This window comes from Vulpes vulpes, chromosome 12 (genome assembly GCF_048418805.1).
Source record: "Vulpes vulpes isolate BD-2025 chromosome 12, VulVul3, whole genome shotgun sequence".
Lineage (NCBI taxonomy): Eukaryota > Metazoa > Chordata > Mammalia > Carnivora > Canidae > Vulpes > Vulpes vulpes.
In genome coordinates this window covers 141,933,854-141,958,439 of record NC_132791.1, presented here as the reverse complement: position 1 = coordinate 141,958,439, position 24,586 = coordinate 141,933,854, and the positions used below count along the sequence as shown (strand labels likewise).

The window sequence follows — 24,586 nt, the reverse complement described above, 5'->3', positions numbered from 1 at the left end:
AATGATTCAATTTAATTCTGACACTAAGTACCCAGAGTCAGCATCAGACTCCATAAACTAAGGGCTCAGACCCACAAGACTGACCCCAGTTTCAGAAGGCAATTGCAAGTCCAGGCCAACCAAACTTTTTCTTACCGACCAGCTGTCAATTGGGGGTTTTCATGACCCACTTCTTGGATTTGATAATTTGCTAGAAAGTTCACAGGACTCAGGAGGATGCTTTACATATGGCTACTGGTTTATTATAAAGGAGACAACTCAGGAACAGCTAAACGGAAGAGATGCACAGGGGTCACGGCGCTCAGAGGTTCCATACCCTTTCTGGGCATGTCACCCTTCTGACACCTCAATGTGTTCACCAATCCAGAAGTTCTACAAATCCTGTTGTTTAGAGGTTTTTATAAGGGTTCTATTACATAGGTGTAATTGAATAAGTCACTGACCATTGGTCATCTCCAGCCACTCTCCATTAGACTCATCTCCAGCCACTCTCCCCTTGCTGGAGTCTGGGGTACAGGGCTGCAAGTTCCATCCCTCGGATCATCTGTTGGTCTTTCTGTTGACCATTCCAAGTCCTGAAGTCATCTAGGGAGCCCATCAAGAATAACTTTATTAGGATAAGCTCAGGTAAGGTTGAAAGGGGCTCATCATGAATAAGAAAAGATGCCCCTCTCACCCCGTCACTGAAGAAATCCCAAGGAATTTAGAAGCTGTTGTATCAGAAACTGTGGACACGGATATCACAATATCAAAAGAAGAATAGCTGAACAAACTAAGTATCAACCACTCTTGTTAGATCCATCAGAGAACTAAGGTCACAAGGATAACTTCTTCCTTCCAAATTGAAGAGACAGGCAGATACAGTTTATTAGAGCAGAGGCAGATGGAGCCAGTAAGAGATATTGAAACTTAAATTGTCATTGACAAATTGCTGGAGGCTTAATGTGGTCAAGCTTATGGGGGTTTTGTCTTAGGTGGGCCCCATAAAATTCCATGAATTTTGTCTTCACGTTCTCAGGGAGAAAAATCCTTTCATGCTTCTATAGGAGATAAGGGAAATGGAACCATTTAAAAATATGTCCATAGGGGCACCTGGGTGGCTCAGTGGTTGAGCATCTGCCTTTGGCTTAGATTGTAATCCCACGGTCCTGGGATCAAGTCCCACATCAGGCCCTTCGGAGGGATCCTTCTCCCTCTGCCTGTGTCTCTGCCTTTCTCTCTGTTCTCTCATGAATAAATAAATAAAATATTTAAAAAAATAAAAGTATTCCCAGAGCATTCTGTGCTTTTTAACCAAAGCCTACACTCAAGGGAAACTATTTTACCAGAGGCCAACTACCATGGGTTTTATCAGAATCTAACCTGATGGAAGGGAAATACTAGACTTTAGCCCCACCAGCCTTCCACAAAGTGAAGCAAAATACCCAACTTCACCCCCTCTACCCTTCTTCTCTCTTTGTAGGGGATGGAGTGAAACTGAGAAGCATTCAGTAAAAGTATGAAGGGAACAGTCCAGAGACACATGCTCTTTAAAAGACTGAGACCTTATCATTCAACTATAGAACACTTCCCTCCCCCACACCTTAGCATCACATCCATGGAGCTCCTGTATAATACTAAGAGATTACAGCTGAAAGAATGACGTCTCAGACCTTATTTAGGAACTCTCTAGGAAAGCCCAAAGACAATAGGAGAGACAACATCAATGGGCCAGGGGTAATTTTAGCCCCTGGCAGCTATGGTCACAAAAACAATAGAGTGTATCTCCCAGGCCGATAAACCTAAAACCTCACATCAAAGACCTATTGACCTTAATTCCTTTTATCCAGTTCATCAGGCCCAGCTTTCAATGAGTAATTGTAAGGCATGCTTAAAGGCAAAACAGAGTTTGAAGAGAGAAAGCAAGCATTAAACCAAACTCCGATATGGAAGAGATTTTGGAATTATCAGACTGGAAATTTTAAATAGGATTAATTGCTAAGGGTCTATTGGAAAAAGTGAACAACATGCAAGAACAGATGAGTAACGTAAACTAGAGAGAAATTCTAAGAAAGTATCAAAAGGAAGAGTTAGAAATAAGAACACTAACAAAACAAAAATGCCTTTTATGGGCTTTTTAGTAGACTAGATATGATCAAGGAAAAAATCAGTGAGTTTTTAGAGATATCAATAGAAACTTCCTGTCTTAGCCTGTTCAGATGGCTCTAGCAAGTACCACAGACTGAGTAGCTTATAAGCAACAGACATTTAATGCATATAGTCCTGGAGTCTGGGAAGTCCAAGGTCAAGTTGCAAGCATGGTTTCATCCCATTGAGGACACTCTTCCTGGATCCTCACATGGTAGAAGGGACAAAGGATACCTCTGGGGCCTCTTTTAGAACACTAATCTCATCCATTCTCTTCCCAAAGGCCCTACTTCTTAATCTCATCATTCTTAGGGATTAGGGTTAAACATGAATTTTGGGAAGATTTACTATGCTGAGTGAAATAAGTCAATTGGAGAAGGACAGTCATCATATGGTTTCACTCATGTGAAATATAAGAAATAGCGAAAGGGATTGTAAGGGAAAGGAGGAGAACTGAGTGGGAAAAATTAGGGAGACAAACCATGAGAGACCCCTAACTGGGAAACAATGGGTTGTGGAAGGAGAGGTGTGTGTGGGGGGATGGGGTAACTGGGTGACAGGCAATGAGGAAGGCACTTGATGAGATGAGCACTGGGTGTTATACTACATGTTGGCAAATTGAATTTTTTAAAAATGTAAAAAATAAATAGGCTATATCACACAAAAAAAATGCAAAGAGAAAAAGAATGGTGAAACAACATCCAAGAACCATGGGACAAATAGAAAAGGTGTAATGTGCAGTTAATGGTAATATCAGAAGAAAAAGAAGAACAGAAGAAATAGTTGACATTAACACCACAAATTTTCCAAAACAATGACAAATACCAAACTACAGATCCAGGAAACTTAAAGAATACCGAGTAAGAAAAAAAAAAAAAAAAAAAAAGAATACTGAGTAAGATAAATTCCCCAAACTCTACACCTAAGTATATTATATTTAAGCTGCAGAAAGTTGAATATAAGAGAAAATCTTGAAAAGCCAGAGGGGGAAAACACTACCCATAATAGAGCAAGCAGAAGAATTAGATCAGACTTCTCTGCAGAAACTAGGCAAACAAGAAGAGAGTGGAGTGCAATATTTAAAGTATTGAAAGTAAAAAACCATCAACCTAGAAATCTGTATCTAGAGAAATCCTTCAAAAATGAAAAGGAAATAGAAACTTTCTCAGAAAAATAAAAGTTGAGGAAAATTATCATCAGTACACCTGCTTTGCAAGAAATCTTAGTTCTTCAGAGAGAAGAAACATGATATACATCAGAAACTTGGATATACATATACACCCAAGAAAGGAAGAGCCTTAGAAAAGAAAGGAAGGGAAAATTAAATCTTTTTCTTCTCATATTCTTAATTGGTCTAATGGAGGAAAAGTTTGTTGAAAATTATAAGAACAACAGTGCAGTTGGCTATTTTAGCTTAAGGATAACTGAGTAACAGCAGTGTTACAAGGATTGGGAGGGAGTTATTGGGAATACTCTGTTATAAGGCATTTGCACTATCCTTGAAGTGTTATTTTATTTTTTTTTAATTTTTATTTATTTATGATAGTCACAGAGAGAGAGAGAGAGAGGCAGAGACACAGGCAGAGGGAGAAGCAGGCTCCATATACCAGGAGCCCGACGTGGGATTCGATCCCGAGTCTCCAGGATTGCGCCCTGAGCCAAAGGCAGGCGCCAAACCGCTGCACCACCCAGGGATCCCTGAAGTGTTATTTTAAAGAGGAATTAGAGGGGTTGCCTGGGTGGCTCAGTTAATTAAGCATCTGACTCTCAGTTGTGAGATCAAGCCCTGTGCTAGGCATGGAGCCTGCCCTCCCCCAACAAAAGAAAACAAGAGGAATTAGATTCATTGTGTAAATACCACAAACACTAGGGTAACCACTAAAAATTTTTAAGAAAAAGTAGAATTGTTACGCTAGCAGAGGAAAGAAAATAGAATCATATAAAATACTCAAAATCAGGAAAGGCAAAAATAAAGTGAAGGAGAAAAATGAAACTACAAGGGCAGAAAGTAGAAAAAGTAACAAGATAGATAATTAATCCCATTATATGAATATTCACACCCTGACTATAAAAACAAACAGCATAAAAGGACACATCCTCAACATGATAAAAGCCTTAATGTGAAAAATTCACAACCAAAGTCAAGAGTGAAAAACTCAAAGCTTTTCCCCTAAGATCAGGGACAGGACAAGGATGCACATTTTCATCAGTTCTCCTCAGCACAATACTACAAAGTCTAACCATAGCATTAGGCAAGAAAAAGAAATGAAAAGGCACCCAAACTACAAAGGAAGAAGTAAAATTATGTACCTTCATTAGTGACAATGATCTTATATGTAGAAAACCTGAGATTCCCTGAAACTGTTACACCTATTAAATGAATTCAGCAAAGTTGCCAGATACAAATAAACCCATGTAATCAGTCCTTTATCTATATGCTGGCAATGAGTAATCTGAAAAGGAAAGTAGGAAAACAATCCCACTATATGATTGCATCAAAAAGGATAAAATATTTAGGAGTAAATTAACCAAGGAGGCAGAAAATCTTCTTCACCAAAGACTATAAAATGTTAAGACAAAAATAGAAAAGATATCTTGTGTTCATGGATTGGAAAACTTAATATTATTAAGATAGCCATAGTACTGGAAGTGATCTACAGGTATGATGTAGTTTCTATCAAGATCCCAAAGACATTTTGCAGAAATAGAAAAACCTAAAGACTCCTAACTCTGGGAAACAAACTAGTGGTGGTGGAAGGGGAGGGGGTGGGGGTGCCCAGGGGGTGGGGGTGAATGGGTGACGGGCACTGAGGGGGGCACTTGACGGGATGTGCACTGGGTGTTATTCTGTATGTTGGCAAATTGAACACCAATAAAAAATAAATTTATTATTAAAAAAAGAAAGAAAAACCCATCATAAAATTCACATGGAATCTCAGGGGATCCAAGCAGCCAGAACATCTTGAAAGAAAACGAAGTTGGAAGTCTTACACTTCCTGACTTCAAAACTTAACTACAAAGATACCGTAAGCAAAACTATGTGGTACTGACAAAATGCCATATATACACCAATGGACAGAACTGAGACCCCAAATAAACCCTTGCATATATGGTCAAATGATTTTCAACAAGACTGCCAAGACCATTCAATGGTCTTGAATAAATGGTGCTGGAAAGCTCAGAAATCTGCATGAAAAAGAATAAAATTGGGCTAGAATTCAAGCTGTTAAAAAATATATATATATATATTTATATATGGGAAAATCTTTATAACACTGGTTTAGGCAACGATTTCTTAGATATGATACCAAAGGGATAAGCAACAAAAAATAAATGGGTTGGGTTTCATCAAAATTAAATACTTTTTTACATCAAAGATATTTTCAAGAGTATAAAAAGGCAACCCACTGAATGGAAGGAAATATTTGTAAATCCTATGGATAAAAAAAAAAATCCTATGGATCAAGGGGATTAGTGTCCAGAATATATGAAGAACTTATACAACTCAACAGCAACAAGAAACAAACGGCCCAATTAAAAAATGGTCAAAAGAGTTGAATAGACATTTCTCTGTGAAAGATAAACAAATGGCCAGTCAACACAAGAGAACATTCTTTTTACATCACTAGTCATTAGAAAAAGGCGAATTAAAACCACAAGACTTCACACCATTTACAAAGACCATTATAAAAAAAAAAAACGTAACAGAAAAAAAACAAGTGTTGGCAAGGATGTAGACAGGACGGAAATCTTGTGCGTTACTGATAGAATATAAAATGGTGTGGCCACTGTGGCAGATATGTGTGCAGTCTTTATCAATGAAATATAAATTACCACATGATGCAACAATTCCACTTCTAGTTATATACCCCAAAAGAATTGAAAGCAGGGAATCAGAGACTTGTACTCCACTGTTCATAGCAGCATTATTTACAATAGCCAAGTAGAAGCAACCCAAACATCTATCAACAGGTAAGCAGATAAATAAATGTTGTATGTACATACAATGGAATATTAATCAGCCTTAATAAGGAATGAAATTTTGATATACGTTCTAACTTGAATGAACCTTGATAACATGATTCTAAGGGAAATAAGCTGTATAGGACCACTTTCTTATGCCACAGACAAAAATAAACTCAAAATAGGTTAAAGATCTGAATGTGAAACTTGAAACCATAAAAATCCCAGAAGAAAACATAGAAAGTTATCTCCTTGGCATCAGCCTTAGCAACATATTTATGGATATGTCTCCTTGAGCAAGGGAAACAAAAGCAAGGATAAACTACTGGGACTACACCAAAATAAAAAGCTTTTGCACAGCAAAGGAAATGATCAACAAGATAAAAAGGCAGCCTACTGAAGGGGAGAAGATATTTGCAAATGATATATCCAATAAGGAATTAAAATATATGAAGAGTTTATACAACAACACCAAAAACGCCAAAGATGTGCAGAAGACCTGGAGAGATATTTTTCCAAAGAAGATAACCAGATGGCCAACAGACAATGAAAAGGTCCTCAGCATCACTAATCATCAAGGAAATGCAAATCAAAACCACAATGAGATTACATAACACCTGTCATAATGGTTAGAATAAAAAAAGAGGTAACAAGTATTGGTGAGGATGTGAAGAAAAAGAAACACTCATGCACTGTTGGTGGGAATGGAAACTAGTGCAACTACTGTGGAAAACAATATGGAGGTTTGTCAAAAATTTAAAAATAGAAATACCATATGATCTAGTAATACCACTGCTAGGTATTTACTCAGAACAAAACACTAATTTGAAAAGATATATGCACACCTATGTTTATAGCAGCATTATTTACATTATCTACAATAGCCAAGGTATGGAAACAACCTACATGTCTATCAATAGATGAATGGATAGAGATGTGATATAATGATGGAATATTGGAATATTGGATGGAATGTTACTCATCCATAAAAAAGAATGAGATGCTACCACTTGCAGCAACACCACAAATGGACATAGAGGGTGTAATGCTAAGTGAAATAAGTCAGAGAAAGACAATTACCATATGATTTCACTTATATGTGGCATCTATAAAACAAAATGAACAACAACAACAACAAAAAATCCAGAAATACAGAGAACAAACTGATAGTTGCCAGTGGGAAGGTTGGTGGGGGGATGGGTGAAATAGATAAAAGGGATTATGAGTTGCAAAAAGAAAAATGAAATTAAATAAAAATTGGGAGGTGAGAGAAAGTGCAAGTTCTTTAATTTCCTGAATTTTCATATCAGTAGATTCTGCATAAGGTTGAAATATATGGTATAAATAAGCCTCCAACTTCTCTTAAATAACTTTTTAAAAAGATGTTTTATTTTAAGGTATATTTTAATTCAATAGTACCTTTTGTGATGAAACCTCACTTGAAATTCAGTAATTCAGTTTCACTTTGGTCTTTCTCTTTCATTGAATTTAAGTAAAATTAAATTTGCTTTTTAAAAAAAGCACTATAAAAAATAAAATAAAAACTAGCACTATAGATAATCCGTACTTTTTATTTATTTATTTATTTTATTCATGATAGAGAGAGAGAGAGAGGCAGAAACACAGGAGGAGGGAGAAGCAGGCTCCATGCAGGGATCCCCTAATCCATACTTTATAATAGATTTATTTACTATCCATGTATGTATGTATGAGAGACGTCTGGCAGTAAATACAGTTATTTCCGAGATGAAGAATCTAGATTTTTTTCTCTTCATACAATTCTATATTACTTAAAAATTTTAAATTATTGATGTCATTTTTACAAAACAACCATAAAGGGATGCCTGGGTGGCTCAGTGGTTGAGCATCTGCCTTCGGCTCAGGGCGTGATCCTGGAGTCCCAGGATCAAGTCCCACATCAGGCTGCCTCCATGGAGCCTGCTTCTCCCTCTGCCTGTGTCTCATGAATAAATAAATCTTTAAAAACAAAACAAAAACAACAATAGTTATTTCTTTATAAACAAAACTGACCCCTCCTTGCACTAAGAGAATATAGGAGAAGACCATGAAGTATTGAAGAATTTTTCAAGGTAGAAATTGTAGTAAACAAAAAGAAATGGAAAAAATTGTAATAGAAACATGAATTTAGACAAAAACAAAGATTATACCAGCATTCGGTGGTATAGAGGCATTCTCTATCTTCTGTTGACTCCTCAGTAAAGGTTTCACTCACAGCTTAATGAAGTTTCCTTAACACTTAGAAAGCCAGAGTGTCACGGGGTGCCTGGGTGGCTCAGTAGGTTAAACCTCTGACTTTTGATTTTGGCTCAAGTCATGATCTCAGGGTCGTGAAGTCGAGCCCCATGTTGGGCTCCATGCTGAGTATGGAGCCTGCTTAAGATTCTCCCTCTGCTCCTCCTCCCCATTCTCGCGCATGATCTCTCTCTCTTTCTCTCTCAAAAAAGGAAGGAAGGAAGGAAAGAAAGAAGGAAGGAAAAGAAAGAAAAAAGAAAGAAATCACATTGTCACAATGAGATTCCAATTTTCTTTTTTTAAGTGTATGTGACAGAGGTTCCCAAACTTTTTTGGCTCATGGCACTCTTTCAATAATTTTTTCATGTCACTCTCTAGTCCGAAAGAAATATTAAATTATGTATTAAACTAATAGTTCTTACTAATTAGTTCTAAGCAACTTAATAATTACTTATATCCTAACAATTTAGTAGCTATTTAAAGAAAATAATACATGTAAATTGAAAAAATAATGGGATTTTTTTGGTTTCATTATTAAATAACCACTATTACTTACTAATAGGATATTTGCACCTGCTGGGCACCACACAACTTCCCAAACACTTGAGAGGTGCTGGACACTGCCACTCTGTTTACTTATTTCGCCTTGATTTTCACACAGTAACAATGCAACTACTGAAAACCCAGTTTTGCAAGGATGTGACATCATCAAAAATATATATAATGCAATCTAACAGAACTGCAAAGTACCTTCAACTAATAGCCTGCACAGTGTCTGACAGATGTCGAGCATCATTCTGTTTCCCTTGAAAACTGAAGATATCTTGAAATATGCCTGCGAATTCACCGTTGTTCCCCAAGGCATCGTGGCCCAGGGTTCAGGGACCATGGGTATACAAAAAAAGGTGAAGATATACAGTAGGTTAACAGTAGATGCTTCCAAGTGATGGTTATTACAGATAGTTTTTACTTCTCTATACTTTTCTGTATTTCCTTAAAAAAATGATAGTGAAGTTGTTCTCTTCAGGAGAAGCAAAAAATTAATTAGGCAGATTCCCAAATTTATTTTATTTTATTTATTTTTTTTAAAAGATTTTATTTATTCATAAGAGACACAGAGAGAGAGAGGCATAGACAAAGGCAGAGGGAGAAGCAGGCTCCATGCACTGGGAGCCCGACGTGGGATTCGAGCCCTGGTCTCCAGGATCGCGCCCTGGGCCAAAGGCAGGCGCTAAACCGCTGCGCCACCCAGGGATCCCAGATTCCCAAATTTAAAGGACTATCAGGTGTTGTCAAGGACTTGAAATAATGGGAACTCTTACTAACTAGTGAGAACGTCAACTTGCACAATCACTTTGGAAAAAATTTGTATTATCTAGTAAAATCGAAGACAAGTGAATAAAGCCTATTGAATTCCATTATTAGTTATAAACTCTAGAGAAAAGAGTCCACATATGTGCCATGGTGCATGTGCAAGAATATTCATTGCAGCACTGTTTGTAATAGCTCCAGGTAAAAATAATCCAGTGCTTGGCTATGGAGCAGGTAATTGCAGTGTATGTGTTCAATGAGATATTACACAGATGGAGCGAGGATTGAATTACTAATTCATGACTGATGTGAAGCTAAGATGAACAAAGGAACAAAAGAATATATAAGACTGCCTCCATTTAACAAAGAGTAGAGTACATGAAAAACCAAAATACAAAATAGGTAGTATATGGAAACTAAAAACAAAGCAAGGGGCACCTGGGTGGCTCAGTGGTTGAGCATCTCCTTCAGCTCAGGGTGTGATCCTGAGGTCCCGGGATAGAGTCCCACATCGGGCTCCCCAGAGGGAGCCTGCTTCTCCCTCTGCCTGTGTCTCTGCCTCTCTGTGTCTCTCATGAATAAATAAAATCTTTTAAAAAAATAATAAAAATTTAAAATTTAAAAAAGCAACCCTTCATGAAAAGTTGAACAGCACTAAACCAGGCTTCCACTCGTCTCGTCAGCACCCTTTGCCCCCAACCACACTGACCCAGAGGAAACTCACTGATTTCTTCTGTAGCCTTGCAGGGTTTTTTGTTTTTAAGCAACGATAAGGAAATATGCTACCATTTCTTACACAAATGGTAGCATACACTGTGCATCATCTTGCTTTTTTTCATTTAACAATATATTCTAGAGATATTTCCATATCCTTAAGTGAGAGCTTTCCTCTTTTTCTTTTTTTTTTTAAGTTTTTATTATGAGAGAGAGTGAGGGAAAGCACATGCAAAGGAAGGGCAGAGGGAAAAGCAGACTCCCTGCTGAGCAGGGAGCCGACATGGGGCTTGATCCCAGGACCCTGGAATCATGACCTGAGCTGAAAGCAGACACTTAACCGACTGAGCCACCTGCCCTTCTTCTTATTTTTTTTTTTTCCAAATTTTAGAGCCACATGGCATTCCACAGTGTGGCTGTACCTTACAGTTTATTTAGCCAGCACCCTAGAGGTAAACAGTTGGATTATTTATAATCTTTTGCTACTGTAAATAGGGCTGACATTATATATTTATTGGTTTATTGTTTGCCTCATTAAAATGGCTCTTCAGGGCAAGACACTTGACTGTCCTAGTCACTATTCCAACTCGAAAGCCTAGAAGAGCCTGATATACAGTAGGCACATAATAGCAGCAGTTATTGCTGCATGCCCCAGAAGGGAATGCGTAACACCCTCCAATATTGCACTCCCTGCATTACCTACTCTTCTGGATTTCTCCACTGCTTGTGCTTTGAGTCAGAAGGATGGATGGTACTGCCCTTAATGAAGCAAGGGATAGGCAAGTCTGATAAATTCTGTTTCTCACATATAAACAGTGTCACACATTTCATGTCCTATGTGGTATTACACAGGTGGGCACATAGAGATATAATCCTCATAAACAGGACTCGCAGGGACAAATTGAATTGGTATTTTCATAATATTGCCAAAATACCTGTTTGTAAGGGGTATTGCTCCACCAGCAATGTATAAGAATCACTATATCCCCATAACCTTGCCAAAAGAATATGTCCAGAAACCTGGATTTTCACTGATTTGATAGGAAGAAGTGACATCAGAGTGCTTTTAAATTGCATGTGTCTTATTAGGAGTGACGTTGAGTATCATTTTATACGTTCAAGGGCCATTTGAATTTTTTTTTTAATTTTATTTATTTATGATAGTCATACAGAGAGAAAGAGAGAGAGGCAGAGACACAGGCAGAGGGAGAAGCAGGCTCCATGCACCGGGAGCCTGATGTGGGATTCGATCCCGGGTCTCCAGGATCGCGCCCTGGGCCAAAGGCAGGCGCCAAACCGCTGCGCCACCCAGGGATCCCCCATTTGAATTTTTTTATATAACCTGTGTCCTTTGCCCATTTTTTCTAGTAGATTGCTGGTGTTGCATTCTTTTTTCTCCTTAAGTTTTAAAAGCTCTTAATTCTGGAGGATCCCTGGATGGCTCAGCGGTTTGGCGCCTGCCTTTGGCTCAGGGCGCGATCCTGGAGTCCCAGGATTGAGTCCCATGTCGGACTCCCGGCGTGGAGCCTGCTTCTCCCTCTGCCTGTGTCTCTGCCTCTCTCTCTCTCTATGTCTATCATAAATAAATAAAAATAAATCTTTAAAAAAAAAATAAAAATAGGGCAGCCCCGGTGGCACAGTGGTTTAGTGCCGCCTGCAGCCCAGGGCGTGATCTGGAGACCCTGGATCAAGTCCCACGTCAGGCTCTCTGCATGGAGCCTGCTTCTCCCTCTGCCTGTGTCTCTGCCTCTCTCTCTCTCTCTCTGCATCTCTATGAATAAATAAATAAAATCTTTTTAAAAATTAAAAAAAAAAAAAGCTCTTAATCCACTAATAAATATGGCTTCACCGGGGCCCTGGGATCCAACCCACTTGAGATTACAATTCCTCTTGGTGAAGAGCCAGAAGAAAGGGGGGAAGTGGGGTGGGAGCTTTGGCTTCTTCTCCTATCTCAGATATGGTTCAAAAAACAATATGTTACTTTCAAAGAAACACTTGAAATAAAGGAGAGAGGTTAAAAATTTAGCAGCAGGGGAGATTAGGTTACAATACAGACGAAACACTCAACATCACTCTTCCTCCTGCTCTAAATCCCCTTGAAATGGTAAAAACACTATTTCTGAACTAGATATTTGGGGGAATGTCTAGGTGATAAAAAGCTGATGGGATCAGACTTACGGAAAATTAGGAGAAAACAGCCCAAATCCTTAGTAGCAGGGTATTATAATAGCAGTTTCCAACAAAACGCCAGAGTCCCCAGGCTTAGAGTTCAGCACAAGGAACAGCAGGGGGCTCCCGGGCATCACCGGGATCACTCAGGTAGGCTCTGTCTGTCCTTGTTTGGGACAAACAGGCCTCTTCCTCCTCCCTGCTGAGTTGCTGGTGGCAGCCACATTTGCCCTAGGCTAAAGCCCTGAAAACTATTTCTAAATAAACACTCTGCCAGAGGAGAGCTCACAGAATTAAGTGCCAGGACTGGAAATGGCAGCAAAGTTCACAGTTGACTCTGGAAATAATGAGGAAGCCTGCTGGCACTCCTACTTTTAAGCCAAACCAGGGCAATAAGACAGGTAAAATAGGTAAGGCACAGGTGCTGGAAGGCAAGAGACAAGAATGCAATTTCTTGCACATGGTAAGATCACTGGCCTAGAAAATACAGAAAAGCTGAAAATTATTGGAATGAAGAGGAATTAGAGAACTTGTAAGATACAGGGTCAGCTTTCAATTGTCATTGTCAATTACCAATTAGAAATTTTAATTTTAAAAAAAGGGGGTGCCTGGGTGGCTCAGATGGTTAAGCATCTGCCTTCAGCTCTGATTGTGGTCCTGGGGTCCTAGAATCGAGTCCCGCATTGGGCTCCCCACAGGGAGCCTGCTTCTCCCTCTGCCTGTGTCTCTGCCTCTGTGTCTCTCATGAATAAATAAATCTTTTAAAAAAAAATCAGCCAACTTTGAGAAAACCAATCACCTTCCATAATGTCAGTGAGCATGGCTCAATCACTTTCAGAGTTGAGACCAAAACTTCAACTCTTTCCTGGCTTTCCAGCCTGCCAATTCCTTAAATGTTTCTGTCTCTCTGTGTCCCTGGAGGACCCTAGCAAAAGCTAGAAGTTCCAGCACAATGTTAAACAGAAGTAGCAAAAGCAGGCATCCTTGTCTTATTTCTGACCTTAAGGTGAAAACTTTTAGTCTTTCAACATTGACTGTGATATTCCTTTAGGGTTTTCATAGAAGTCTTTAATCAGATTGAAGAAGTTCCCTTCTATTCCCAATTTGGCAAATGTTTTTTTATCATAAAAACACATTAGATTCTGACAAATGCATTTTCTGCATCGCATGGGTATTTTTCCCCTTCAATTAATGTGTATTATATCAATTGATTTTTAAAAGATTTTATTTATGTATTTGAGAGGGAGACAGCAGAGTGAGAGAGCATGAGCAGGGGCAGTGGGGGATGGGGAGGGACAGAGGGAGAGGGAGAAGCAGGCTCCCTGCTGAGCAAGGAGCCCACTTAAGCTTGATCCCAGGACCCTGAGATCATGACCTGAGCCAAAGGCAGACGCTTAACTAAGCCACCCAGGTGATTTTTTTATATTGCATGTCTGAGGTAAATCTCACTTGGTAACGGTGTATATGTGTCCCACATGCTACTGGATTTGGTTTGCTAGAATTTTGTTGAGAACTTTTGCATTAATATTCACAAGGAATATTGTTTTATAGTTTTCTTGTGATGTCTTTGTCTGGTTTTGATATCAGGGTAATGCTGCCCTTATAGAGTGAGTTAGGAAGGGTTCTATCCTCTTCTATTCTTTTGAAAGACTTTGAGGATGATTGGTGCCAATTTTTAAAATGTTGATAGAATTTGCCAGTGAAGCCATCTAGTCTTGCTTTATTCTCCCCAGATGCGAAGTTTGTTTTATTACTGACTCAATCTCTTTATTGTAATAGGTCTTTTCAGGTTTTCTATTTCTTCTTCAGTCTGTTTTGGTACTTGCTCTGTTTCAAAGAATTTTTCCATTTCATCTAGGTTATATAGTTTGCTGGCATATGTTCATAGTATTCTCTTATAATCCCTTTTATTTGTGTCAGGTCAACAGCTATGTTCCCATGTTCATATCTGATTTTATTAATTTGCATCTTTTCTCTTTTTTTGTCAGTCTACCTAAAGGTTTGTCAATTTTATTGATCTTTTCAAAGAACCAACTTTGGGTGTGGTTGACTCTCTACTGTTGTTTCTATTCATTGTTTGTCTGTGTTGGCTTCAGGCTTTATTATTTCCTTCCTGCTACTGGCTTTGGATTCAGTTTGCTTTTCATTTCTGATTCCTTAAAATGTAAAGTTAGATTGTTGATTTGAGGTCTTGCGTATTTTATTTATTTACTTATTTGTTTGTTTGTTTGTTTATTTATTTATTTATCTATTTATTTTAAGAGGAGGAGTGACAGGTGGGGGTAGGGGCAGGGGCAGGGACAGAGGGAGAGAGACTCATAAGCAGGCTCCACCCCCAGTGCAGAGCCCAAAGTGAAGGCTGATCTCACAGCCTTGAGATCATGACCTGACCCGAATTCAAGAGTTGGGTGATTAACTGACAGAACTACGCAGGCGCCCCACGTTCTTGCATATTTCTAATATAAATATTTACAGCTACAAAGTTCCTTCTGAGAACTGCTTCCACTGCATACCAGAAGTTTCGGTATGTTGTTTAATCTGTCTTAAGCTAGTTTCTGATTTCCCTTGTGACTCACCTTTTTAAGAGAGTTTTAATTTCTGCATATTGGTGAATTTTCAAATTTTCCTTCTGCTATTGTTTTTCTAGGTTCATTTCATTGAGGTCACGGAATACACGTTCTACAATTTCAAATTTATTTATATTTATTAAGGATGGCTTTCTGTCTACGTAGGAGAATAGTTTACCTTAACTTGAAAATATATATTCAGGTGGCATGTTCAGTATGTCTGTCAATATATAAGGCTTATAGCATTTTCAAATTCTCGATTTCCTTATTGATCTTCCATTTAGTTGTGGAGGTAGGGTATTGCAGTCTATCCATTATAGGAAGTGGGGTTTTGCAGTCTCCACCTATTATTGGAGAAATAATTCTGTCTCCGATTTTTTCTATTTTGATTAGTGCATATTGGGTTTTTGTTATTAGATGAGTATATGTTCATAATCACTATATCTTCCTGATTGATTGGCCCTTTTATCAATATATATAATGTCTTTCATTGACTCGTGTAGCAATTTGACTATTTGTCTATTTTGTAGTATATTGTAATATACGGATATCAGTATAGCCACTCAAGTCTCTTTTGTTATAATTTGTATGAAATATCTTTTTTTAAAGATCTATTTATTTATTCATGAGAGACATAGAGACATAGGCAGAAGGAGAAGCAGGCTCCTTGCGGGGAGCCCAATGCAGGACTGGATCCTGGGACTCTGGGATCATGACCTGAGCCAAAGGCAGATACTCAACCACTGAGCCACCCAAGCATTCCTAGAATACAAGTTTCTAATGATTTTAAGATTATGGCACTGAACTGAATAGGAATTTCTAAAACTCAAATGGAGAAACTGATTGATTTATAAGGCTGCCAACCCAAAATATAGTAAAGCAAAAATTAATACCTGTGACCGAATGAACTAATGAAGATGATTATAATTTGTATACTTTTTGTTTGAAGCATTATTGGTTCTTTAAGTTTTGTTTCCCAGATTTGAGGAAACTTTTCTCTTTTTTTTTTTAAAGCTGTCTATAATTTATAGCAATTTAATAAATTATACCTTTTTATTTTTTTTTAATATTTTTTAAATTTTATTCATGAGAGACACAGAGAGAGAAACAGGCAGAGACACAGGCAGAGGGTGAAGCAGGCTCCATGCAGGGAGCCTGATGTGGGACTCGAACCTAGATCCCGGGTCTCCAGGATCACACCTGGAGATCCTGGGCTGGGCTGAAGGCGGTGCTAAACCACTGGGCCACCCGGGCTGCCTATAAATTACACTTTTTTAAACAAAATTTAAAATATATATCTCTACCTAATCCCTCCAGAATTCAGAAGCTCTTAGTGAATATTTTTATTCTTATTTTCATACAATATGGTTATTATGTAGCTTCAATAAGAGTCTATCATTCTTGTAACAGGACACAATTGGAAACGGTTTATTACCAAGGCTTTGACTGGAATGTCCTATTTGACACTGATGGACATCGAATCAGATATGATTAGACAGATTTAAGGAGCTAATGTTGACTTTATGGAACCAATGTTTATAAAGTCCTTGAAATACTGGCCTGATACCTTGCTTACAGAATTCACAGCCTTACAGATGAGTAAGGATGATCATTTCCTGGCAGGCCCAGGAACCTAACATTATATTGGAGACCTCAAGGAGAGGGGAATCCACCCTCAATGAAACACTATTTCACACCCAGTAGGATGGCTGTAACAAAATATAGTAAACTAATAAATAAATTAAAATTATTAAATAAGCATATAATAAAACAAATTAATGAAACCAAAGCTTGGTTTTTTTGAAACTATCAACAAAATTGACAAACTTTTAGTTAGATGTACTAAGAAAAAACAAGACTAAAATAACTAAAATCGGAAATGAAAATGGGGACATTACTACTTATTCTACAGAAATAAAAAAGATCAGGGGTGTATGGGTGGCTCAGCCTATTAAATGCCTGACTCTTGGTCTCAGCTTGGGTTTGTTTTTGTTTTTAAGATTTTATTTATAGGGCACCAGGGTGGCTCAGTGGTTGAGCGTCTGCCTTTGGCTCAGGTCGTGATCCCGGGGTCCTGGGATTGAGTCCTGCATCAGGCTCCTACATAGCCTGCTTCTCCCTCTGCCTATGTTTCTGCCTCTCTCTGTGTCTCTCATGAATAAATAAATAATAATAATAATCTTCTTAAAAAAGATTTTATTTATTTATTTGAAAGAGAGAACATGAGTGGGGGGGAGGGGTAGAGGGAGAGGGCGAAGCAGACTCTCACTGATCAGTGAGCCTGATGCGGGCCTCAATCCCAGACCCTCAGATCATAACCTGAACCAAAGGCACTTAACCAACTGAGCTTCCCAGGTGCTCCATCAGCTCAGGTGTTGATCTCAGGGTCATGAATTTAAGCCCTACATTGGGCTCTACACTGGTCATGGTTTACTTAAAAAACAAACAAACAAACAAACAAATAAGATCATAAGAGAATATTATAACAGCTGTATGGTAATAAATGGGATAACGTAGATGAAGTGGACAAATTCCTAGAAACACAAAACCTACCAAGACTAAATTATGAGGAAATAGAAATTCTGAATAAATCTACTAGTAAGGAGATTTAATCAGTAATCAAAAGTTGCCTGATAAAATCCCGGACCAAATGTCTTCACTGATGAATTCTACCAAAATGTAAGGAACCAATCCTTCACAAATCTTTCCCAAAAACTGAACAGAAAGGAAGACGTCCTATCTCATTCTATGAGACCAGCATTTCCCTAATACCAAAGCTAGACAAGACACCACAAGAAAAGGAAACTATAGGCCAATATCCCCTGTGAACATTGATGCAAAAATCTCCAACAAAATACTAGCAAATCAAATTCAGCAGCATATTGAAAAGATTACACACCATAACCAAGTGGGACTTATTCCTGGAATGGAAGAATGGTTCGACAAATTAAATTTGATCAATGTAATATATCACATTAACAGAATAAAAGGAAAACAATATACGATCATGATCATCTCAAATGATGCAGAAAAGCATTCAACAAAATTCAACACCATTTCATGATAAAAAAAATACTAAAAAAAATAGGATAGAAGGAGATTATATCAACATAATAAGAGCCACATAAGAAAAATTCACAGTAAACATCATACTCAATGGTGAAAGATGGAAAGCTTTTCCTCTAAGATCAGGAACAATGTAAGGATGCCTGTTTTGCCACTTCTACTTGACATAGTAATGAAAGTTTTAGCCAGAGTAATTAGGGAATAAAAAGCTATGTGTCATCTAAATTAGAAAGGAAGAGGTATAATTACATCTGTTCAAAGATGATATGATCTTTTATATGCAGAAAACCATAAAGATAAAAAAATCTGTTAGAGCTAATAAATGAATTTAGTACTGTAATAGGATACAAAGTACACACACACAATCAGTTGTACATCTATAGATTAGCAATGAATAATCTGAAAAGAAAATTATGAAAACATTTCCACTTACAATAGCATCAAAAAGAATAAAATACTTAGGAGTTAACTTAGTCAAGGAGGCAAAAGACTTGTACAATGAAAATTACAAAATATTGCTGAAAGAAATTAAAGAAGACATAAAGAAATGGAAGTACATCCCCTTTTGTGGACTGAATGACTTTTTTTAAAAAGATCTTATTTATTTATTGAGAAAGCACAAGCAGGGGAAAGAGCAGAGGAAGAAGGAAAAGCAGGGAGCCTGATGCAGGTGACCTGAGCCAAAAGCACATGCTTAACTGACTGAGCCACCCAGGCATCCCTACTGAATGACTTTTAATTGTTAAGATGTCAATATTACCCAAAGGGATCTGAGAATTCAATGCAATCTCTATAAAAATCTCAATGAGGGGATCCCTGGGTGGCTCAGTGGTTTAGCGCCTGCCTTTGGCCCACGGCGTGATCCTGGAGTCCCACGATCGAGTCCCACGTCGGGCTCCCTGCATGGAGCCTGCTTCTGCCTTTCTCTCTCTCTCTCTCTCTCTCTCTCTCTCTCTTTCTCTCTCTCTCTCTCTCTCTTTGTGTCTATCATGAATAAATAAGTTTTTTAAAAATCTCAATGATACTCTTCATAGAAATAGAAACATCCATCTTAAAATTCAAATGGAATCTCCAGGAACCCCAAATGACCAAAACAATCTTGAAAATAGAACACAGCTGCAGAATCATACTTCCTGATTTTAAAACTTACTGCAAAGCTACAGTAAATCAAAACAATGTGGTACTGGCACGAGGACCGACATATAAGACCATTGGAATAGAAGGCCCCAAAATAAGCCCTTGCATCCATGGTCATGTGATCTTTCACAAGAATGCCCAAATTATTCAGTGGGGAAAATGGCAGTCTTCTCAACAAATGGTTCTGGAGAAATTGGATACCTATATGCAAAACAATGAAGTTGGATCCTTACCTCACACCGTATGCAAAAATTAACTCAAAGTGAATCAAAGACCTAAACCTATGAAATGCTTAGAAGAAAATATAAGGTAAAATCTTCATCACATTGGATTTGGCAGTGATTTCTTGGGTATGACACTAAGGCACAAGCAATAAAAGAAAAAAAATAGACAAATTGGACTTCATGAAAATCAAAAACTTTTTGTGTCAAAAGACAGTATCTACAGAGTAAAAAGGCAATTTACAGAATGAAAGAAAATGTTTGCAAATGATATATTTTAGAAAGAACTAATGTGCAGAATATGTACAGAACTCTTAAACTCTACAACAAACCAATCTGATTTTTAAATGGGCAAAGAACTTGAATAGATATATCTCCAAAAATATATACAAATGGCTAATAAGCACCTGAAAAGATGTTTAACATCATTGATAATTAAGGAAATGCAATTCAAAACTATATTGAGATGCCACCTCACACCCATTAGAATGGCTACTATTGGGGGGGAAAAAACCTAGAAAATATCAAATATTGGCAAGGATGAGGGAAAAATTGAAACCCATGTGCATTGTTGGTTGGAATGTAAAATGGTACAGCCACTATGGAAAACAAGGTGGTGGCTCCTTGAAAAAAATTAAAAATAGATTAGCATATGACCTACAATTGCACTTATGGGTATATGCCAAAAAAATTGAAAGCAGGGACTCAGACAGATATTTGTACACCCATGTTCATAGCAGCATTATTCACAATAGTTAAAATATGGAAGCAACCCAAGTTTCTATCTATGAATAAATAGTTAAGCAAAATGTGGTCTACACAAACAATAGAACATTATTCAGTCTTAAGAGGAAGGATATTCTGACATATGCTACAACATGGATGAAACTTGAGGACATTATGCTGAGTGAAACAATGCAGGAACAAAAAGACGAGTACTATATGATTGATTCTAATACATGAAGGGCTTAGAGTAGTCAAAATCATAAAGACAGAAAGTGGAATGGTGGTGTCCAGGGGCTGGGAGGAGGGAGGAATGAAGAGTTATTGTTAAGTGGATACAGATTTTCAGATTTACAAGATGGAAAGAATTATGGAGATGGATGGTGGTGATACAACATTATGAACATATTTAATACCACTGAACTAATTATATGCTTAAAAATGACTCAAGTTGGGGTGCCTGGGTGGCTCAGTCAGTTAAGTATCTGCCTTCAGTTCAAGTCATGATCCCAGGTCATGATCAAGTGCCACATCAGGCTCCCTGCTCAGCGGGGAGCCTGCTTCTCCTGCCTCCACAACCCCCACCCCCGGGCTAATACCCTATCTCTATCTCTCTGTCTCAAATAAATAAATAACATCTTAAAAAAAAAAAAGAAAGCCCTTTATGTTATGTGTATTTAACCACAAAAAAAAAAATTGAGAAAAAAAAAGTTGATATGACACTGAGCTAGAGCTTAAAAAGGCACTTAATACACACTCACAGACAAGATTAAGTATATTAACAGAGAAATACAAATAAAACTAGACCAGCAATTGATATTTTATAGGAAAATGAACTGCTTGTATGGAGGAGAATAATATAAGGGTAAGAATACTTATAAAAAGGAAAATCGAATTTATAAATTTTTAAAAAGGTTTTATCTATTTATTCATGAGAGACCCAGAGAGAGAGGGAGAGACACAGGCAGAGGAAGAAGTAGGCTCCCTGCAGGGAGCCCGATGCGGGACTCGATCCCAAGACCTGGGTTCACGCCCTGAACCAAAGGCAGACTCTCAATAGCTGAGCTACCCAGGCATCCCAAATTTATAGATTTAAAATGCATGATAGAATTAATGTTTGGGAGAAAACTTTACTTAAAATTGTAGCTTCCTTCTTGATCTGCAAGAGAATAACCCAGATCCTCTAGATAATCAAAACATCACTGATATCCTGTCCACCCAGAGTGAGGGAAAACCTTAACAAGGTCAGTTCCCATTTTTTTATATAGCACACATTTAAAATATCCAGTTTGTGGGCTGGTGATAATTTTTCTGTTTTAGTTATGGTCCTTGAAAACTCTTCTTAGAATTTCTGCTAGGGGCACCTGAGTGGCCCAGTTGGCTGAGTATACCACTCTTGGTTTCGGCTCGGGTCATGATCTCAGGGTCATGGGATCGAGCCCCGCAAGGGGGTGGAGTATGCCTGGGACTCTCTCTCCCTCTCCCTCTGCACTTTCCCCCTTCCCGTGCTCTCTCTTATATAAATAAATAAATAAATAAATAAATAAATAAATAAATAAATCTTTTTAAAAGAATTTATGCTAAAAGAACAGCAAAAACTAAGGAAGACTATTAGTTGCTATAGTGCAAATTTAACTTTTTTTTTATGCACCGTGCACTTTAGCGTTCCAAAGCACTGATAAAAGGAATAAAGTCTAAGGACAAATGGTGTTATCACATACAGGATGGTTTATGGCTCAGCTGTGCGTCCCATACAATTTACTCCCTCCATCGATCACATGAAGATACAAAGACCTCATACATCACAATTAAGAAAACCAAGGGCATGTGAAACCTGGTAGTGCAGGGGAGGGGGGGGACAACACTGAAACAGTGAGGCTTTGTGCCCTAAACTCCTCCCCCGTCTCTTTATCAGTAACACACCCCCCATCCTCAGTAATGCCAAACTCCCATCCACCTCATCTCCACAGAAAAACAGGGCTCGCCATTCACACAGAAATGCCCACATAGTCAAGATCCCGTTCCCCTCCCTGGAGGTTATGATTCTGCCTCCAAATATTTCCCTTTGATCATAGATACTTGGGATACTGCTTTTTTTTTTTTAAAGATTTTATTTATTGAGAGAGAGAGAGAGACAGAGACAGAGAGAGAGAGAGAGCATGAACAGGGAGGAGAGGGAGAAGCAGGCTCCCTGCTGAGCTAGGAGCTGACCCAGGACTTGATCCCAGGACCCTGAGATCATGACCTGAGCTGAAAGCAGCCACTTAACCGACTGAGCCACCCAGGTGCCCCTAGCATCCTGCTTCTTAGGAAAACATGGACCAAAAATGTTTTTATTTTACTTTATTTTTTTAAAGATTTTATTTATTTATTTATGAGAGACACACAGAGAGAGGCAGAGACATAGACAGAGGGAGAAGCAGGCTCCCTATGGGGAGTCGGATGCAGGACTTGATCACAGGACCCCAGGATCACACAACCTGAGTCAAAGGCAGATGCTCAACCAGTGAGCCACCCCAGGTGCCCCCCCAAAATGTTTTTTAAAAAGAGGCCTAAAAACAGATAAATCAATAGAATAAGGAACCCCCCCCATTTTTATACTAAAACAGCAAAATATTTTCTAAGCTCACACCTGCTGTGATTGAGCTCAAGTGCATAGACTCTGAACAAACTCTGTGCTAAGTAAATGTGCTGACATATGATGTCCTTCTGCCCCTAGCTCTCAAATCAGACACTTTGCATGAACCCAAGCAGGTCATGCTGCCAATGGCATCCTTAGCATTTTGACCCTCGCAGATTCCTTCCAGTGTCATGGGACCAAGGAAGAGCCAGGCTTCCAGAAGGACACGTGGTTACCTGCTCGGCAACTCTCTCCCAGTTTGTCCTCCAGATGAGCACCAAATAGAAAAGGGCTTGAGGGACATTTGGGTGGCTCAGAGGTTGAGTGGCTGTCTTCGGCTCAGGGTGTGATCCCGGAGTCCTGGGATCGAGTCCCGCATTGGGCTGCCTGTGAGGGGTCTTCTTCTCCCTCTGCCTGTGTCTCTGCCTCTCTCTACATCTTTCATGAATAAATAAATAAATAATCTTAAAAAAAAAAAAAGAAAGAAAGAAAAGGGCTTGAAAGAACACAGAGTATCAATCCAGACCAGAGACCTAGGGATGCAGAACGAGAATCACGGCTTAGATGTTCTTCAATGCTGTTCCTCTCATGGTTAATATTCTTCCAAAATTACTGTATCCATATAGTTAAATTAACTTCAGTTAAAATAAAATAACTTCAGTTAAAAATGTACATAGTTATGGATCAGAATTAGACCCCAGTTTACCATTGATCGATCAGCAACAATTAACCTGCCAGTGAACAGTAAAAACACCATTAAACTCTCTGCTGCTTATATGTTGATTTCACAATTATGTATCGGCTTTGTTTGCACTAGGCATTGCTGTAAGTGCTAGAACACAGAACCGGACAGGCGGCAAAATCAGTCCCATCATGGAGCTTACATGCTCCTAGGGGAACAGACACCAAACAAGGCAGCCAACGTTTTAGCTGGAAGGGCACCAAGGGTCACGAAAGTCACTGAACACTGTGATGGTGACCTACAGCCCAGAGTCAGCAAGAAGGGCAGGTGGCTCTCCCTAGTGGAGGAGGGGAGGAACCAGCTGTGACCGCTCCAGGACAGGGGCTGGAGGAGAGGGAAGGGTGGGTCCCTGCCAACGGGAAACAACCCCTGTGTGGGAAAGGTTACTGAGATTATAAAGGGATCTGTCAAAAAAAAAAAAAAAAAATATATATATATATATATATATATATATAAACAATGCCTATCTACTGAGAAGAAACTATTTTTTTTAAAGATTTTATTTATTTATTGAGAGAGAGAGAGAGAGAGACAGAGAGAGAGAGAGAGAGAGAGAGAGCATGAACAGGGAGGAGAGGGAGAAGCAGGCTCCCTGCTGAGCTAGGAGCTGACCCAGGACTTGATCCCAGGACCCTGAGATCATGACCTGAGCTGAAAGCAGCCACTTTCATTAAATATCCATTATAGGCCAAAGTGGATATAAAATATCCACTGGCATATCAACAATTTCACCACAAAGCAGGCTGCTTTGGTTAGAGATGGAATGTGGCATAAAGTGAGAATTAGTCCATCCATTCATTCATCCCATGTGTGGGGCCCCCCACTGACAAGGTACCTGAGGCTGGTCCTCTGTGGACTCCAGGTAATGAAACAAAACTCCCGATATTTAAACAAAGCTTCTTTTCAGTTGGGAAGTAGGTAGACTGACTGTTTACACCCTTTGATGGGGTGACTCTATGCCTAGGAATCCATC

The 24,586-nt window shown here is 38.7% G+C and overlaps 1 long non-coding RNA gene across 1 annotated transcript; it reads right to left on the bottom strand.

Moving 5' to 3' along the window:
• Positions 1 to 217: 217 nt before the first annotated feature.
• Positions 218 to 24,586, bottom strand: LOC140594731 (uncharacterized). Its single transcript, XR_011995947.1, has 2 exons — positions 24,449 to 24,586; positions 218 to 585 (listed from the first exon to the last, which is right to left on the bottom strand). It is a non-coding gene; the product is annotated as an uncharacterized lncRNA (long non-coding RNA).